We start from the raw sequence: 18,421 nt of genomic DNA on the forward strand, positions 1-18,421 counted from the left end.
ATCCACCTCTCTCTCTCTTTATTAGACAAAATTGACTTCAAAGTAAAAATATGTTTGGGAGATAAAGAATATAAATGTTTAATAATAGGTAAGATTCTTATAGAAAGAAAAATCTAAATTTATAAGCACCCAATTCTATAATCTTTATATATATTTTAATGCATATATAGCAAAACTGACAGAATTTTAAAGAGAAATCCATACATGGACATTCATAATAGGAAGTTTTAAACTCATTCATAATGCTTGATAGAGACAGCAGACAGAACCATTGAGGATTTGAACAACATAATTAGCAAGTCTGACATAATGAGAATATCTACAACTCTGTAATAGGGAGGGACAAATCTGACTCCATGTTAAATTTGTTTCTTTTACCTTAACTTTTGTATTCTATTGCTTTGCTACAAATTAATCACTAAAGGGATGTTGCTTATAACAAAGTATACATACAAGCCTCCCATGCCTGAACTAAAATACCTCTGTTCAGATCACAGGAAACATCCTGACCAGGCCCGTCTATGAATGGCTGTAGGAAAGAAGCAATTACATATCTCTTCCAGTGTCTGGGCAAAACCAGGAAATGTTTGCAATGACTTATTGCCTTTTTTACTTTACATCCTCATCTCCCTACTCTTTGTTCTACGAAAGAAACTAGCATACAAACTTCAGCAAGATAGTTCTTTGGGACACCAGTCTACCATCTTCTTGATTTCCTGGGTTTCTGATTAAGGTTGTTATTTCTTCACTCGACAACTCCTCTCTCCATTTATTGACCTGTTGTTTGGCGAGCAGTATAAACCTGGACTGAGTATCCAACAATTAGAGAGTGTACATTCTTCACAAATATGCACGGAACATATATAAGAAATTTCTGCATTCTACATAATTAAGTAGGTTCTTGCAAAAAAAAACCCACAAAGAATTGTTGTCAGACAGGTGATCTTTTCTGTATAAAATATATTTACTTTAGAAATCATTAAAATGCTAATTTGATAAGAGGTTCATGACATTGTATAGGAGACAGGAATCAAGACCATCCCCAAGAAAAAGAAATGAGAAAAAGCAAAATGGCGGTCTGAAGAGGCATTACAAACAGCTGTGACAAGAAGGGAAGTGAAAAGCAAAGGAGAAAAGGAAAGATATATCCATTTGAATGCAGAATTCCAAAGAATAGCAAGGAGAGATAAGAAAGCTTTCCTCAGCGATCAGTGCAAAGAAATAGAGGAAAACAATAGAATGGGAAAGACTAGGGTTCTCTTCAAGAAAATTAGAGATACCAAGGGAACACTTCATGCAAAGGTAGGCTCAATAAAGGACAGAAATAGTAAGGACCTAACAGAAGCAGAAGATATTAAGAAGAGGTGGCAAGAATACACAGAAGAACTGTACAAAAAAGAGCTTCATGACCTTTTTATCTTTACAAAAAAGACAATCACGATGGTGTGATCACTCACCTAGAGCTAGACATCCTGGAATGTGAAGTCAAGTGGGCCTTAGAAAGCATCACTATGAACAAAGCTATAAGAGGTGATGGAATTCCAGTTGAGCTATTTCAAATCCTGAAAGATGCTGTGAAAGTGCTGCACTCAATATGCCAGCAAATCTGGAAAACTCAGCAGTGGCCACAAGACTGGAAAAGGTCAGTTTTCATTCCAATCCCAAAGAAAGGCAATGCCAAAGAATGCTCAAACTACCACACAAATGCACTTATCTCACACGCTTGTAAAATAATGCTTAAAATTCTCCAAGCCAGGCTTCAGCAATATGTGAACTGTGAACTTCCAGGTGTTCAAGCTGGTTTTAGAAAAGGCAGAGGAACCAGAGACCAAATTGCCAACATCCGCTGGATCATGGAAAAAGCAAGAGAGTTCCAGAAAAACATCTATTTCTGCTTCATTGACTATGCCAAAGCCTTTGACTGTATGGATCACAATAAGCTGTGGAAAATTCTGAAAGAGATGGGAATACCAGACCACCTGACCTGCCTCTTGAGAAACCTGTATGCAGGTCAGGAAGCAACAGTTAGAACTGGACATGGAACAACAGACTGGTTCCAAATAGGAAAAGGAGTATGTCAAGGCTGTATATTGTCACCCTGCTTATTTAACTTCTATGCAGAGTACATCATGAGAAACACTGGGCTGGAGGAAGCACAAGCTGGAATGAAGATTGCCGGGAGAAATATCAATAACCTCAGATATGCAGATGACACCACCATTATGGCAGAAAGGAAGAAAAACTAAAGAGCCTCTTGATGAAAGTGAAAGAGGAGAGTGAAAAAGTTGGCTTAAAGCTCAACATTCAGAAAACTAAGATCAAGGCATCTGGTCCCATCACTTCATGGGAAATAGATGGGGAAACAGTGGAAACAGTGGCTGACTTTATTTTTCTGGGCTCCAAAATCACTGCAGATGGTGACTGAAGCCATGAAATTAAAAGATGTTTACTCCTTGGAAGGAAAGTTATGACCAACCTAGATAGCATATTCAAAAGCAGAGACATTACTTTGTTAACAAAAGTCTGTCTTGTCAAGGCTATAGTTTTTCCAGTGGTCATGTATGGATGTGAGAGTTGGAGTATAAAGAAAGCTGAGTGCCGAAGAATTGATGCTTTTGAACTGTGGTGTTGGAGAAGACTCTTGAGAGTCCCTTGGACTGCAAGGAGGTCCAACCAGTCCATCCTAAAGGAGACCAGTCCTGGGTGTTCATTGGTAGGACTGATGCTGAAGCTGAAACTCCAATACTTTGGCCACCTGATGTGAAGCGCTGACTCGTTTGAAAAGACCCTGATATTGGAAAAGATTGAGGGCAGGAGGAGAAGGGGATGACAGAGGATGAGATGGTTGGATGGCATCACCAACTCAATGGACATGGATTTGGGTGGACTCCAGGAATTGGTGATGGACAGGGAGGGCTAGCATGCTGTGGTTCATGGAGACCCAAAGAGTCGGACACGACTGAGTGACTGAACAGAACTGAACTTGGAAATATAATAAAAGACGCTTTCAAATAATTCTTGGTTCTAAACAGGAATAATGATGAACATTAGGAAATATTTAGGATGAAAATTGATGAAATATCTAAAAGTAAGGAGATGTAGGAAAAGCATTACTTAAAATAATTTTAACATTATTTGTTGTTGTTCAGTTGTAAGTTGTGTCCAACTCTTTGTGACCCCATGAACTGAAGCACACCAGGCTTCCCTGTCCTTCACCACCTCCTGGAATTTGCTCAGACTCATGTCCATTGAATCAGTAATGCCATTCAATCATCTCATCCTCTGCTGCTCCTTTCTCCTCCTGCCTTCAACACTTGTTACTTATAAAGTTTGAAAATTGATGACCTAATTATTCAACTCAAAGCAGTTAGAAAAAGAACAGCAGAATAAGATGAAAGGAAGTTGAAAGAATTAAATAATAAGAGGAGAAATTAATTGAATAGAAAAAAGATAAAATAGAGAGGATCCACAGAGCCAAACACTCATTTTTGAAAAATCTAATAAAATAGACACCTTCTGGCAAGATTGAGCAAGCAAGAAAGAGAAAATCCATCAAATAAGCACATGAACAGAGAAAAAGTCCTAACCATGTAAACAGAAAGGGAAGATATTTTTTAAAAGATCTTATGTCATTACGTTTGAAAACTTAAGACAAAATGTTCAATTTTCTAGAGAAATGTAACTAGCCAATAGTGATTCAGAAGAACTAAAATCCTGACTAATCCTCAGTGATCAAAAGAAATGAATCAATAATTAATATCTAAGCCTCACCATCTCCACCGATACCAAAACTGGATATCTGAGCCAGTGAAATTAAAAATTCCAATCAAAATCTTTTTTTTTTAATCTACATGGAACTTGACAAGATGATTATAAAACATGTATATGGAAATCCCAAAGATGAAATATCCACAATAATTTGGAAGAAGTACAATACAAGGAGATCTCCTGACATATAAAAATACTTAATGTAAGCTATAAACTTATAAACAATAATGGCAGCATGCATTGTTCTGGGAAAGATAAATACACCAATGGAATTGAACAGAGACTTGAAATAGATCAGTGTTTGAATGGAAAGCTTATATATGACAGAGGAACCAATGCCTACCAGTGGAGGATAAGCTATTGATTAAATAGTATTCAGAGATTTTATTATTAATATAGCAAAAAGAAAAGCTCTCTAATGAAAGACCATAATTAATTTTGTGTGGATTAAATTTCTAAATATGATGATAGCAACAGTTTAAAATATATGGAGGAACTGTAAGACACTACCTTTACAATTTCACAGGAGGAAGTTGGGAGGGCTATAGTAAACAAAGAGTCTTTGGTTTTTTTAGTGGCTGAGTCCTTTCCAAGAAGTAGGAGAAGTCTACTTTTTGTACCTGGCTAGGATCTAAAGTCAAGAGATCACTTTTCTGGTCTCCCAACTCTATTTAATTGAAGTTTCTCTTTATTAGTTTTTTATATATGATTTTTGACCTTGTTTAAATTATGCTAAGCTAAGCCAAGAACACACAGAAGAACTGAACAAAAAAGATCTTCATGACCAAGATAATCATGATGTTGTGGTCACTCATCTGGAGCCAGACATCCTGGAATGTGAAGTCAAGTGGGCCTCAGAAAGCGTCACTACGAACAAAGCTAGAGGAGGCGATGGAATTCCAGTTGAGCTATTTCAAATCCTGAAAGATGATGCTGTGAAAGTGCTGCACTCAATATGCCAGCAAATTTGGAAAACTCAGCATTGGCCACAGGACTGGAAAAGGTCAGTTTTCATTCCAATCCCAAAGAAAGGCAATGCCAAAGAATGCTCAAATTACTGCACAATTGCACTCATCTCACAAGCTTGTAAAGTAATGCTCAAAATTCTCCAAGCCAGGCTTCAGCAGTACATGAACTGTGAACTTCCAGACGTTCAAGCTGGTTTTAGAAAAGGCAGAGGAACCAGAGATCAAATTGCCAACATCTGCTGGATCATCGAAAAAGCAAGTGAGTTCCAGAAAAACAGCTATTTCTGCTTAATTGACTATGCCAAAGCCTTTGACTGTATGGATCACAATAAACTGTGGAAAATTCTGAAAGACATGGGAATTCCAGACCACCTGACCTGCCTCTTGAGAAACCTATATGCTGGTCAGGAAGCAACAGTTAGAACTGGACATGGAACAACAGACTGGTTCCAAATAGGAAAAGGAGTACGTCAAGGCTGTATGTTGTCACCTTGCTTATTTAACTTATATGCAAAGTACATCATGGGAAACACTGGGCTGGAAGAAGCACAAGCTAGTATCAAGATTGCTGGGAGAAATATCAATAACCTCAGATATACAGATGACATCACCCTTATGGCAGAAAGTGAAGAGGAACTAAAAAGCCTTTTGATGAAGGTGAAAGAGGAGAGTGAAAAAGTTGGCTTAAAGCTCAACATTCAGAAAACGAAGATCATGGCATCTGGTCCCATCACTTCATGGGAGATAGATGGGGAAACAGTGGAAACAGTGTCAGACTTCATTTTTCTGGGCTCCAAAATCACTGCAGATGGTGATTGCAGCCATGAAATTAAAAGACACTTACTCCTTGGAAGGAAAGTTATGACCAACCTAGACAGCATATTAAAAATCACAGACATTACTTTGCCAACAAATGTCATCTAGTCAAGGCTATGGTTTTTACAGTGGCCATGTATGGATGTGAGAGTTGGATTATGAAGAAAGCTGAGCATTGAAGAATTGATGCTTTTGAACTGTGGTGTTGGAGAAGACTCTTGAGAGTCCCTTGGACTGCAAAGAGATCCAACCTGTCCATTCTAGAGGAGATCAACAATGGGTGTTCATTGGAAGGACTAATGCTAAAGCTGAAACTCCAATACTTTGGCCACCTCATGCAAAGAGTTGACTTAATGGAAAAGTCTCTGATGCTGGGACGGATTGGGAACAGGAGGAGAAGGGGACAACAGAGGATGAGATGGCTGGATGGCATCACCGACTCAATGGACATGAGTTTGAGTGAACTCCGGGAGTTGGTGATGGATAGGGAGGCATGGCGTGCTGCAATTCATCAGGTTGCAAAGAGTTGGACACGACTGAGAAACTGCACTGAACTGAACTGAACTGAAGCTAAGATGAATTTTCTTATACTAGGTGTATTAAATGCATTTCAACTTTGATATTGTCAATGTATGATGCATGAGATGTAATCCCATTACAAAATAAGGAATATTTGTTAATCTTGTCACAATGATTGGAGTAGTTGTTCTTTAGTAAGTTGTGTTTAACTCTTTTGTGACCCCAATCACTAAAGCCTGCTAATTACCCAGGCAAGAATACTGGAGTTGGTTGCTATTTCCTTCTCCAGAAGATCTTTCTGACCTAGGGATTGAACCCACATCTCCAACATTGTCAGGCAGGTTTTTTGTTCATGCCAGTGAAAGGAAACTGATGTACAACACCTACTATAAGAGGATTCTTGCTTCCCTGAGGATGAAGAACTGTTCCAAACATTCTGCTGAAACTATCAGAAGAACCTCGAACTCCCAGAGGGCTACCAGGGCAGAACGGGGATACAGCCATCAGAGGACCAGAGTAGAGAGGATATGAGAAAGAAGATCCTTGGAGAGTTCATTTAAGGTGTGAGATCAAGACTTATTCTGACTTTTCAGTTACTTAAGTCAGTAATCCTCTTTGTTGTTTAAATAATTTTGAGTTTAGAGGCTTTTATTTTTTTTTTCACCTGTTACTGAAACATTTCTACCTCAAATACTGCATAGATATTTTGATCTGAGAGACTGAAGAGGGAAAAATATCTTGACTATTATTCAAAGATTCTTTGATTTCAAGGAACAGAAAGATACAATTGCAGAATGAGAATTATCAGACAGATCTGTAGAAATGGAACCAAAGTACTAGGAAAAAAACAAAACATTTTCACCTTACTCAATAGGACCTCCAGTTTCTGTGAGTCTCTGTTTCTTGCTTGCACATAAACTCTTGACAGGTCTATTTCATATTTAATACTTAAATTCAATAGATTTAGTTGTATACTGTGACCCATCTTTCTCCAAACCCTCCTCTACAAACAGCTTCTTCTCCAGTGTTCTCTTTCTTGTTGTTGGATCAACTATACGTCTTGTTTACTAATCAGAAAACATAAAGTCATTTTTCTCACCTTTCCCTTATCTTTAAGTAACTGACATTCAATACATTATGAAGCCCTATGATTCCTGCCTCCAAAATAATTGTCAAATTAATTTGTTTCTATGTCATTACTACCCATACTTCAGTCCAACTCTTATCATCTTGAGTCTTATCTGTTGCAATTGCTTCCTTTCCACTCTAATTTCCTCTCTTTGTACTCTCCAATCCATTTTCCACATTGTTGTTGTTCTTCAGTCAGTCAGTCATATCCAACTCTGCAATTCCATGGACTGCAACATGCCAGGCTTCCCTGTCCTTTACTATCTCCTGAAGTTTGCTCAAACTCATGTCCATTGAGGTTATGATGCCATCCAAACATCTCATCCTCTGTTGTCCCCTTCTCCTGCCCTCAGTCTTTCCCAACATCAGGGTCTTTTCCAGTGAGTCAGCTCTTCTCATCAGGTTGCCAAAGTATAGGAGCTTCAACTTCAGCATCAGTCCTTCCAATGAATATTCAGGATTAACTTCATTTAGGATTGATTGGTCTGATCTCTTTGCAGTACAAGGGACTCTCAAGCGTCTTCTCCAGCACCACAGCTCAAAATCATCTGTTCTTCAGTCTTCAGCCTTCTTTATGGTCCAACTCTTACATCCGTACATGGCTACTGGAAAAACCATGGCTTTGACTATACAGACCTTTGTTGGCAAAATGATGTCTCTGTTTTTTAATATGCTGTCTAGGTTTGTCATAGCCTTTCTTCCAAGGAGCAAGCATCTTTTAATTTTGTGTCTGTAGTCCAGTGATTTTGGAGCCCAAGAAAACAAAGTGTGCCCCTATTTCCATTTTCTCCCATCTATTTGCCATAAATAGATGGATCAAGATACTATGATCTTAGTTTAAATTTTAAGCCAGCTTTCTTATTTTCCTTTCTCCTTCATATAGAGGCTCTTTGGTTCCTCTTCACTTTCTGCCATTAGGGTGGTGGCATCTGCATCTGTATATCTGAAGTTATTGATACTTCTCCTATCAATCTTGATTCCAGCTCGAGCTTCATCCAGCTCAGCATTTTTCATGATGTACCCTGCATAGAAGTTAAATAAGCAGGGTGACAATATATAGCCTTGCTGTACTCCTTGCCCAGTTTTGACCCATTCTGTTGTTCAAATTTCCAGTTTGTTGTGATCCACATAAAGTCTTTAGTGTAGTCAATGAAGCAGAAGTAGATGTTTTTCAGGAATTCCCTTGCTTTTTCCATGATCCAGAGAAAGCTGGCAATTTGATCTTTGGTTCCGTTGCCTTTTTAAATCCAACTTGTCATTTGGAAGTTTTCAGTTCATGTATTGTTGAAGCCTAGCTTGAAGGATTTTGAGTATTGCTTTGCTAGCTTGCGAAATGAGTGCAACTGTGCAGCAGTTTGAACATTCTTTGGCATTGTTGCCCTTCTTTAGGATTGGGGTGAAAACTGACCTTTTCCAGTCCTGTGGCCACTGCTGAGTTTTCCAAATTTGCTGGCATATTGAGTGCAGCACTTTCACAGCATCATCGTTTAGAATTTGAAATAGCTCAGCTGGAATTCCATCACCTCCCCTAGTAGTTTTGTTTGAGTAATGCTTCCTAAAGCCCACTTAGCTTCACACTCCAGCATGTCTGGCTCTAGGTGAGTGACCATACTATCATGGTTATCTGGGTCATTAAGACCTTTTCTGTAGAGTTCTTCTGTGTATTCTTGCCACCTTTTCTCACACTCTTTTGCTTGTTAGGTCCTTGCTATTTCTGTCCATTATTGTGCCCATCTTTGCATGAAACTATTTCCTTGGTATCTCTAATTTTCTTGAAGAGATCTCTAGTCTTTCCCATTCTATTTTCTTCTATTTCTTTGCACTGTTCACTTAGGAAGGCTTTCTTATCTCTCCTTGCCATTCTTTGGAACTTTGCATTCAATTGGGTTTACCTTTCCCTTTCTCCTTTGCCTTTAGCTTCTCTTCTTTTCTCAGCTCTTTGTAAGGCCTCCTCAGACAACCATTCTGCCTTCTTGCATTTCTTTTTCTTGCTACAATTGTTACAGTGAGTTGGCTGTTAAAGACCCTTCCCTGTTTTCTGGATGAGATATGCCAGCAGTCTCACTCAACATTATAAACATTGAATCTTGAAACCATCAGTGTTCTGCAATGCTCAGTTCAGTTCAGTTCAGTTCAGTCACTCAGTCGTGTCCAACTCTTTGCGACCCCATGAATCGCAGCACACCAGGCCTCCCTGTCCATCACCGACTCCCAGAGTTCACTCAAACTCACATCCATCGAGTCGGTGATGCCATCCAGCCATCTCATCCTCTGCCATCCCCTTTTCCTCCTGCCCCTAATCCCTCCCAGCATCAGAGTCTTTTCCAATGAGTCAACTCTTCACATGAGGTGGCCAAAGTACTGGACTTTCAGCTTTAGCATCATTCCTTCCAAAGAACACCCAGGACTGATCTCCTTTAGGATGGACAGGTTGGATCTCCTTGCAGTCCAAGGGACTCTCAAGAGTCTTCTCCAACACCACAGTTCAAAAGCATCAATTCTTCAGTGCTCAGCTTTCTTCATAATCCAGCTCTCACATGCATACATGGCCACTGGAAAAACCATAGCCTTGACTAGACGGATCTTTGTTGGCAAAGTAATATCTCTGCTTTTGAATATGCTATCTAGGTTGGTCATAACTTTCCTTCCAAGGAGTAAGCGTCTTTTAATTTCATGGCTGCAATCACCATCTGTAGTGATTTTGGAGCCCCCCAAAATAATATCTGACACTGTTTCCACTGTTTCCCCATCTATTGGCCATGAAGTTATGGGCCCAGATACCATGATCTTCGTTTTCTGAATGTTGAGCTTTAAGCCAACTTTTTCACTCTCCTCTTTCACTTTCATCAAGAAACTTTTTAGTTCCTCTTCACTTTCTGCTATAAGGGTGGAGTCATCTGCATATCTGAGGTTATTGATATTTCTCCCGGCAATCTTGATTCCAGATTGCAGAATAGAATCTGCAATGCTATTGGACCACATTTGGTCCAGCATGCTTGATAGAAGATGGTCACCACTGCTGTTTCAGAATTCATGATTTCTTCCTCCAGCAGTTCAGCTTGCTGCTTCATGTGCCACATCAAAAGAACATTATTATCTTTTGTCCAGCCACCAACAGGGTGAAGGAGAAAGACAGGGAACCTGTAGTCCCTCTCTAGAAGTTGCTTTTGAGTATCCCGCATTAAAAGAGCATGTCCATTTTACACTAGGTTTTGTAATTAAATACAAAGACAGCATCAGCATTCATGTCCTTAAACATCTGCTTTAGCTCAGTAAGAGTGGAATACTGATCAAGATCATTCATTCCAATAAATTTGGTCAAAGACTTGAAGGTCTCCTTCTATCAGCCAGTCTCCTTTCTCTAAAACAATCTTGATGTAGGGGTGGTCCTGAATGCTGTTCCTTCCTGTCTAACACAGTGCTCTTTCTTCCTGTGTTAAAAAAAAAGCTCAGTATTGTAAAGAAGAGCCACACAGTGACCCTTCTACACCAGAGAAAATGCTGTCCAGATGTCCAGCATTTATCTTCTTGAGTAGCTGTCAGAACTACAGGCACTGACAAATTAAAATAACACCCCCACACAGAAGACAATCAAAATGAAGGTATTGCAAGTTCTGCCTCTCTCTCATAAAACCATTCAATGGGCTGGGCTAACCTTCTGCCAAAACCTGTAGTCACTGCATATCCACTTTATTAATTTTTAATGCTGTAATTTTTCTCCATCTGTTTTTGCCAAATGAAGTTTATTTTCTGGCACACAGAGGATGTCACAGGTACAACACCCTGTTCCCAGAGAAGTTCCATAACTCTTACTGCACACGATCATTTCTATCACAAGTCTATTTTCAGCATCATATCAGGGGCCTTTGGTTTTTTATATTCAGAACTGATTCAAATGAAATCTTTAATTCTCTAGCCTGTGCATTTTGTTAGAGTTCTTTAATAGCTCTGTTCACAAACATACAGGGAAGCATCAACAAGTACTTCAAAAAAAAAAAAAAAGGCAAGCACACCCTTAGGAATTTGCCATGCAATATGGTGATCTTGAAAAAGAACACCTTCCCTGGTAGTTCAGATGGTAAAGCATCTGCCTACAATGTGGGAGACCCGGGTTCGATCCCTGTGTCGGGAAGATCCCCTGGAGAAGGAAATGGCAACCCACTCCAGTACTCTTGCCTGAAAAATTCCATGGACAGAGGAGCCTGGTAGGGTACAGTCCATAGGGTTGCAAACAGTTGGACACGACTGAGCAACTGCACTTTCTTTCTTTCTAGCCAGGGCATGGCCCACCTGTTTCTTGTTGCTGGAAATGGTGGCAGCTGCCTCTGGCTAGTCTGTGGTGGCCCAGATTGACTGGTTAGAAGGGAACCCAAGCAGCCAGCACCAAGCAGCCTTAGGAGTCCAGGAGCCCTGCAGCTGAAAGGGTCCTCACTTCTCTGGTGATTTTCCCAGGGCAGGACCCAGGACAAGATGCTCCCTCCAGCCAAGAATCCACCTTTGGATTCTGACTTTGACAGCTCAAGCCAACACAGAACGTCCCTACCGAGGTTGACTTCTCTGGTGGCTCAGGCAATAAAGCATCTGCCTACAATGCTGGAGACCAGGGTTCAGTCCCTGGGTTGGGAAGATCTCCTGGAGAAGGAAATGGCAGCCCACTCCAGTGTTCTTGCCTGGAGAGCCTGGTAGACTACAGTCCATGGGGTGGCAAAGAGTCGGACACGACTGAGCGACTTCACTTATGGTGATCTTGAGTATTGTTGCTGTTGTTCAGTTACTAAGTTGTGTCTGACTCTTTGCTATCTCATGGACTGTAGCTCACCAGGTTCCCCTGTCCCACTATCTCCTGAAGTCTGCCCAAATCCATGGCCATTGAGTTGGTAATGCTATATAACCATCTAATCTGCTGCCACCCCCTTCTCCTTTTGCCTACAATCTTTCCCAGGATCAGGGTCTTTTCCAGTAAGTCAGCTCTTGGCATCAGGTGGTCCAAGTATTGAAGCTTCAGCTTCAGCATCAGACCTTCCAGTGAATGTTCAGGGTTGATTTCCTTTAGGATTGGCTTACTTGATATTCTTCTTGTCCAAGGGACTCTAGCATCTTCTCTAGCACTACGGTTGGAAAGCATCAGTTCTTCAGCTCTCAGCCTTCTGTATGGTCCAACTGTCACATTGGTACATGGCTACTGGAAAAACCATAGCTTTGACAATACAGATTTTTGTTGGCAAAGTGACATCTCTACTTTTTAATATACTGTCTAGGTTTGTCATAGCTTTCCTTCCAAGGAGCAAGTGTCTTTTAATTTCGTCACTGTAGTCACCATCTGCAGTGATTTTGGAGCCCAGGATCTCGAGGATATAGTAATATAAAACATGTGATGCACACTAAGCCAGTACCTGTAAACAGCTTAGTAACTTCTGCAACTCATCAAACATTCTCATCTCTGTTCAAGACTAAAGCCAAGGTTTTTATTGAGACCTTGATGAATGTTGTCACCATCCAAAGTGTAGCATGATATTCTGGCAAGCCAAGTACTCTTCCAAAACCATGCTCACTGTGGTCTTTCCTGCTCCAGATAAGCCTGTCAGTGAAACTCTGCAACCACAAAAGCCTCCTCTGGTTTCTACCACCTGGCCCTTGTTTCTGTCAACATAGTGAGCTTGATAGGTGCCTTTATTTGCCCTCTGCCTCTCCCAGTTCTCCATGTTATTGCTCAATATGGCTTTCTTATACAGGTTCCCAAGGTAGTAGAGGTTCTCCATGGCTGTAGAGAGTACACAAGGTGCCAGGGTTCTCAGCCCCTAGACTGTAGAAGGATGAGGGGAGGTCTTTGGGGTCAGGGCAGAGCCAGAAAGTATGCTCTGACTTATGCACTTTGTGCTCTAGATTCTGGTTGTGTGACCTGTTGGCTGCACTTCTGATGTGGATCAGGGAAGTATATGGGACAGGGGACTTTTCTTTTCTTTTGATATCTTTGACTGATTTTGGTATCTGGGTAACACTGACCCAGTAGAATGAGTTCCTTCTCCCTTTATTTTTTGGAAAAGTTTGTGAAGGGTTGCTATTAATTCCTATTTAAATGTTTGATAAAATTCTAATTTTATCAAGTTATCTAATTCTGAGCTTTGCTTTGTGGGAAGTCTTTAAATTACTATTTCATTCTTTTTGTTATAGGTCTACTCAAATTTTCTGTTTTTTTCTTGAGTCAGTTTTGGTAACTTGTATTTCTAGTAATTTGGTCATTTCCTCTAAATTCTCTAATTTGTTGGCATACAATTGTTTACAGTAATTCCATGTGATACTTTTATTTTTGCAAGTTTGGTAGCAGTACTACCTTTTAATTACTATCCTGAAAAGGTAATCATTATCATGCCTTGTATGGTAAACATTTCCTTAAGCTTGTATTCTTAAACACTATAGTTTGAAGTGTCTTCTGAATTTCACACGAATGAAATCATACAGAATATGTTCTTGGCTTCTGTTACTCAATTTTATGTTCGTAAACTTATACATGTACTTACAATTTGTTCATCTCATTGCTGTGTATTATTCCATTGAATGAATATAGACACACCTTGTTTCACTGTATTACAGCTTTTAGATATTAATGGTCTGTGAAACCCTGTGTCTAGCAAGTCTATGGGTGTTGTTTTTCCAAAAGCATTTGCTCGCTTCATGTCTCTGTCACATTTTGGTAATTCTCACAATATTTCAAATCCTCTGGCAAAAATATTTTCAACTTGCTGAAGGCTCATGATGGTTTTCATGTTTTAGCAATGAGTCATTTTTAAATTAAGGTTTATATATATATATATATATATATATTTTTTTTTTTTTTTTAGACAGATGCTATCATATGCTTAATAGACTATGCATGTGTACATGCCAAGTTGCTTCAGTCATGTCTGACTCTTTGCAACCCTATGGACTGTAACCCACCAGGCTCCTCTCTCCATGGGATTTCCCAGGCGAGAACACTGGAGGAGGTTGCCATTCCCTTCTCCAGGGGATCTTCTCAACCCAGGGATTGACCCACATCTCTTACATCTCCTGCATTGACAAGTGGGTTCTTTACCACTATCGCCACCTAGGAAGCCCCATGCTTACACTATCCTATAGTCTATTAGGGCTTCCCAGGTGGTGCTATTGATGAAGAACCCCATATGCCAATGCAAGAAACATAAGAGACATGGGTTCAATCCCTGGAGAAGAGAATGGCAACCCCCTCCAGTATTCTTGCCTGGGAAATCTCATGGGCACAAGAGCCTGGCAGGCTACAGTCTATGGGATCTCAAAGAATCAGACACGACTGAGTACATACATACCTTACACATAATATACTGTACATATCACGTGATTTTGAGTCACTTAATAAGCAATTGCACTATGTATTAATCCCTTTAGTATTTCTTTCTCTTTCTCTTTTCACTACAATAGAAATAGTATTCCATTATTACCTGTCATATAGGTTCAATGCTGTTACCTCTAGGAGGTCAAAGTGTGACATAGGAGATATTGATCTAGTAAAAATAGATAAGAGGCATATAGTTATTTACTAACAACTCACCCAAGAGCTATGAATGATACACAAAGCTAAGATACACACGCCATTAATATACAGATATGTACTATGTAGAAAACTCACTAGCTCTACTTTCTGTTCAGGAAATGTATAATTTTCCTTACTATAACCTCAGTACATGAATTAGAGTATATGAAGGGAATTACCACACCTTCGATATTTCTATTTATCTCCATGATACATGTATGTGGTAATGTCCTTTGGCATTTTTATCAGGTGTTTGGATGAAGCTGGGTTCAAATGAACAAATAAAAAAATCCAAATAAGTTATTTTAAATATCACTGTTGTAAATATATATGTGTATACATATATTATACTATATACATATATAGTTTCATACATATAATGCTACTCATACATTTAAAAAATTGGTTGCTAAAAATTTTATGAAGTAGTATAAAATATCAACAAGTAAAATATTAGTAAAATAAATGCAGACAATATCAAAATAAAATAATATTAGATGTAAACAAATCTTAATTCCAAAAGCCATCTTCATATTGTCTCAAGATTCAGCTGCTTAATTTTAGTAGTTCTATATTTTATGAGCTCTAATTGTTAGTACTTAGACATGACAATAAAAATAGTGATTTCATTCATAGATATAAACTGGATCATTCGTCTATCCGTTTTGAAATTATTCAGGCCTCATATATGCATAGCAACAATATATTAGGTATTTAATCAGGGAAGACAAGAGTTGGATTTACAAAAAAGATACAAATAAAAGTCTCACTCTGAGAAATTATAACAAATTCAACATTGATTAAACATTACGGACAAATATAAGGTACTATGAGAAGTAATAAAACACACACACACAAATCCATTAACAACAGTAATCATTGAATAAGGACTTACTTTATCTCAGGAACTCTAGATGTTTCATCTGTATCATCTCTAATCCTCAGAGACACTGAAAGGTAAGCGTTCTTTCAATTTCAGTTACAAGGAAATTAAGTCACAAGGAAGTGAAGTAACTAGCCCGGTGTTACACTGGATTAGTGATTCTGGATTTAATCTCTAATCATCCAAGCTTCAAAGTCTGCAGAGGTCCTCCCTGGGTGATGCTGCCTACCTAGTGCAAGGCAACAAACACATCAGAAAAAGTGACACTTCTAAGACTTGGGAATGGATCACTTTCCAGATGTCAATTTAGGATTAAGCTGTTCTTTGTTTCTAAGATGAGAGTTGCCTTTCTGGAAGAGGTAATATTTGAACTGCATTTTAAAGACAGTTTTGAATGTGGAATGGAGTTGATGAAGGAAGACATTCCCAGAGCAGGTCATAAAGACACTAAGCAATGTGAGAAATGGGAAGTTAAAGGCCAGGACCTGTCTTAGTGTCAGTACCCAGATGGTTGGATCAAAAATGGAGAGGAACTTGAAGCAAGTAAGGATAGAGTGGTGGAAGAACTTCTAGAGTATATGTCCTGGAAATGAGGGAGTCTGGGGGTGGGGTGGGGAGGGGAGGGGATCATGGCTATAGAGCAAGTATGTGAGGCCTAGAGTCAGAAAGCAAGAATCAGTAATGGAGGACTATCCTGGCCAAAATCAGGGACATTAATGCAAGTCACTGAGTTTTCACAGGAAATCAAGAATTAAGTATAAACAGGAATCATAAAGGGAAGAAAAGAATAGAACTAAAAGTTATTCAATATCATCAATCTTAAACATTATATTAAGAGATACTAAAGCATTATTGCACAATTGTCACATTATTTACTCCTTGCAACAAACCTTCAACCTATATATTATTATTCAGAAATGAAGGAAACCAACATCAGAATGCTTAAGGAACTTGCAAATATAGATATGTCTAGTGCTGACTGTGGTCAGGGTAGGCACTCAAGTTTGTATGCTTATAATGCCCATATTTCCCCCAAATACCAAATGTGTCTTTAGCATGGAATACTGGCAAGGGGCTTTCTGAGCAGGGAATACAAAAATATGTCAGTTCCTGCCCTTAGAGGATATGCACACCAATCATACAACTCAACAAAAAGATGCCAAAAGCTTACTTTTGTATTTCTCTATCAAGTACTGAGTCACAACCTTTGTCCTTGAGTAAGAGACCGCTGACAAATATTAACTTGATCCAATCATTCCAATATTCCTACGTAAAAGATTTCCTTTTACACACATATTCTTTAAAATGTAGTTTCATCCATTTTGGTAGATGGTTGTAAACTTCAGTGTAATCTCATTTGGAAAGGTGATCAGTTTCTGCTCTGTGGCGTTGTTCCAGAGGCCTCATCCTACATCCCACTGCCCAACTGTCTCCCAGCATTTAGTAATAGGCCTGGGTGGGGAAGATCACTTGGACTAGGAAATGGTAACCTACTCCAGTATTCTTGCCTGGAGAATATGACGGAGAGAGGAGTCTGGCAGGCTACAGTCCATGGAGTCATAGAGATTTGGACACGACTGAGTGACTAACACACATACTCAACTCCCATATTATTTTCCTTACTCTGTCTTTGGGTGTTATGGTTTTCACTGAAGTCCATTGAGTGAGCAACATAACTGGATCCCTGTTAAAATGTTCAGTTGAAGAAACAGCTCAAAATCAACAGCAAATCTAGTGTCACCACATTTGGAGTAAGATTGTTGTTCACAGAACTGAAAGAAAGTAGAATGATTCTAATACATCATAAAATAAATGAAGTAACTCATCATCAGTGTAACTCTATGTTGAGTTATATTTCCACTAAGGCATGTGTCATATAGATATACTTCTAAAATAAAAAGGGAAAAGTGTAAAGTAAATTGCTTACATGTGATACTTTGATACTATAAAAGTAAGGACGCTTGAACCTTCACGTCTCTTTGTGCTATGGTGAATGATCTGTAAAACTTCACAATTTTCTTTCAAACACAAATTCCTTTTGCTTTCATGTCCATGAATTCATTTTAGAAAATGTCATTAATTCTCAATTCAGAAATTTTGAGTGTTTTTCATATTAATATAAAATTATTTAATTTTAAAACCATCTCCAATAACATGAAGAAAATGAACTTGAAACCATTGTAGTATGATAGCAATGTTTTGCCAAAATTTGTTGGATCCTAGACTATTGGGAATTAAATTAAAACAAAAACTTATATTTTATCCTGTATGCAATTAAATTTAAAATAAAATATAAGCTTCCTTCTTTTTACTTGGTAACATTTGTCACATCTTGAGAATCTTTCTACTCAGTATTGACTTGTAGGTTCACTTTACTACTCAAGGGGGTTAAGTTTCATAAGCTCACTGTGCAAAGTCTTCAAAATGTTTACACTTCTAATTTACATTCATGCCTGAATGGATACACATATAATATACTCATTCAGAAGTAGTTCAGTTGAAAAGAAGTGGTCAGAGAAAATTGTTACTGAGCCACAAATCCATTACCTTCATTTTCCATTATTTTGTTTAACCCCTACCATTATCTTTTCCTATCTATAATCCTCTTTCTTTCCCTTTAGCACCAAACTTCTTGAAGTGATGTTCATACTTGCTATGCTCACATATTTAGTCTAGTTAACTGATGTGCCTTAGGATCCAGATCACCTTTAATTTTCTCAAGCCATGTGACAACTTTTTCCTCAAACCTTTGGGTTTATTTAACACTTTTAAGTAACATTCCCTAGTGAAACT

General features: G+C 38.7%; 1 pseudogene; it reads right to left on the reverse strand.

Moving 5' to 3' along the window:
* Positions 1–12,958, reverse strand: part of LOC781902 (bifunctional 3'-phosphoadenosine 5'-phosphosulfate synthase 1-like) — a 50,755-nt pseudogene extending 37,797 nt beyond the window's left edge.
* Between the last annotated feature and the right edge of the window lie 5,463 nt (positions 12,959–18,421).

This window comes from Bos taurus, chromosome 3 (genome assembly GCF_002263795.3).
Source record: "Bos taurus isolate L1 Dominette 01449 registration number 42190680 breed Hereford chromosome 3, ARS-UCD2.0, whole genome shotgun sequence".
Taxonomy (NCBI): Eukaryota; Metazoa; Chordata; class Mammalia; order Artiodactyla; family Bovidae; genus Bos; species Bos taurus.